Source organism: Cherax quadricarinatus, chromosome 27, assembly GCF_038502225.1.
Source record: "Cherax quadricarinatus isolate ZL_2023a chromosome 27, ASM3850222v1, whole genome shotgun sequence".
Taxonomy (NCBI): domain Eukaryota; kingdom Metazoa; phylum Arthropoda; class Malacostraca; order Decapoda; family Parastacidae; genus Cherax; species Cherax quadricarinatus.
Window position 1 is genome coordinate 22,575,548 of NC_091318.1, and position 2,778 is coordinate 22,578,325.

The window sequence follows — 2,778 nt, forward strand, 5'->3', positions numbered from 1 at the left end:
ATATATATATATATATATTATATGTATATATATAAAATATATATATATATATATATATATATATATATATATATATATATATGCATATATAATCACACACACATCTCTCGGTATCTATCGCAGTAAGCTACACAATTTTCTGAATACCCGATATATATGAATTTAAACAAAGTACCATCCTTGTTTTTTGCATTTTTTCTGAATGGCTAGACGTTTTTAATGACCTGCACTGAACCAAATCATTGAATGTGAAGCTTGCAGTATAAAACTGAACACTAATGAGTGTTATACAGAGCGAATGAAAGAATAAATATGTTTTGTATACACAAACAACAATTACGAACAACATATTCAGTGGAAAGTCACTTTATCCAAATTCCTGTACCAGGAATAACAATAATAATAAATGATAATTCAACAACGTAAAAATTGAATCGATAAAGGAAAAAATTAGCAGACTGGTCTCTAAAATTAGCACAGTCGCTTATTACATGAAACAGTGTAACGTTTTTTTCCTAGGGAAGGATTTGATCCATAGCGTCTTAGTAATGAGAGGAAATTAGTTTTGACCCAAGTGAGGATTGCTCCAGTTCCTTGGAACAAGAGGTCTTCGCCGATATGTAGGCAGCTTCCCCCCCCCCCCCTTTCCCACCAATGGAGTGAAGCCATAAATACAAGCCTTAGAAACAGCATTAAGTTAATGATACTGAAATAGTATCACAAAATAATAAAGATTAATTTCTTTCCCAATTTTCCAACCTTTAAGAATATGAAGAACTCAAAGGGAAAACCTGACCGAGACTGATAGTCAAAAGCCTCATAACATTTCAACCATTTTCTAAATTAAGTCAAGTTAGCTGAACTCGAATCCTGGCGGTGAAAAATAGTGGGGCTGTACTCTAAAGGAAGAGTGGGAGATGCTGCATTTCAGAAGGTTATCTGAACTGTGATGTCATCACACTTTTAGTTAAGACAGCGACTGAATAAATGAAAATGGAAGTTTTTTTTTCGGGGTCACCTCACCTCGGTGGGAGACGGCAGGCGTGTTAAAAAAAATAAAACATTGTTGGTGTCTGTCTGCTAGATCCAGTAAAAGCACAGTGGTAAATTCGAGGTCAATCTTTTTAAAACTGAAGAGGAAATTTTGGTAAGCGCGTATTCCTTGTATTGGACTCTGAGTCATCCAGTGCCTGGGAAAAAATGAGAGGTTTTCAGGTTTCATGGAAAGAGAGTAGCTCAAATTCCTTATATGAAGAGCCCGGTTTCGATGCTCGTGACTTGGTTGGTATCCTCAGTTCACACAATGAGGGATCAGGGATCGTTTCCGAGCACGGGTGAAACTTTGGGCATGTTTCCTTTCACCTGCTATCCCTGTTCACCTAGCAGTAAGTAGGTACCTGGGTGTTAGCCGACTGTTGTGGATTGCATCCTGGGGAAAAGATTAAGGACCCCAATGGAAATAAGACAGTCCCCTATGACGCACTGACTTTATTGGGATTAATTTTTTGGATTATTTATTCTGAGTTATTAACTTTCAGGGTTAATAATCCGAACAACATAGTCATCCTCCTCCTCTTCACTCCCTTCCCTACTAAGAGATATACGGAAATAATACAATCAGATATTCGTTAGTGTAAATATTTGAGTCATTCAGTCGGCCTGGTTAAACACTCTTGACACTGGAGTGATTTACTGGGCGACAACACGAACAGAGTTTCGTCCTTGTTTAGGAAGCCCTAGACACACCTTAAGTAAGAGATAAGCTCAAATACTTTGAAAAAAAAATGTAAACTTCTCATGTAATCATTTTGCACAGAGATGAGGAGTCTGGTGTGGTATCTTCACGGAGAAGGGACGTCAGATGTGGCTATCCTCACACAGCAGGGGCGGCTGGTGCAACTATACTCACAGAGCAGGGACGGTTGGTGTAGTTATGTACACGGCAGGGAGCGGCTGGTGTAGTTATTTACACGGCAGGGGCAGCTGGTGTAGTTATCCACATGGCAGGGGCGGCTGGTGTAGTTATCTACCCTGCAGGGATGTCACAGCAATAGCACTACTAACACGGTTTGCCACTTAAATTCTCATTAATATTTGAGCAAGTTGTGTTGACCCGACCCAACCGCTGTGTATCTTACTCCACAGTCTCTGCTCTTGTCAGACTCATCTTGTTTCAGACAAAATAAATTCCTTGAATTATCTCATTTTCTTTCACTATTTTCCTTTTTTTTAGTTTACTATTTTTTTTACAATTTCTCCCACGAGATGACTCTTAGAAGAAACATACCCTTGTAGACCACACATCAAGACAAGATTTGTTTGGACTTTTAACCCGAGGAGGGTTAGTTATCCAGGATATACGAATAATGTTCGTGTGTCATCGAGGACTGTCTTATTTCCATTGGGGTCCTTTTAATCTTGTCCCCCAAGATGCGAACCACAACAGCGACTAACATCCAGGTGCCTACTTACAGCTAAGTGAACAGGAACAACAGGTGTAAGGAAACATGCCCAATGTTTCCTCCTAGGAAGAATCAAACCACGGATACTGAGAATGTGAGATGAGTGCACTATTTTATTGCCAGGAAACAGCCAAATCCATACTATACGAAGACAATAGGGTCAGGACGAGGTGAACAGTGAATATTGTCACTAACTGGGAGTAATACGAATCCCTAATAAGAATCACTACATCACCCATTCCCTCACTACTTATCGAACATCGATAAAAACCTTGATTCTCGAATCACGAACGGACTTACGCTCGGTAAAAAAATT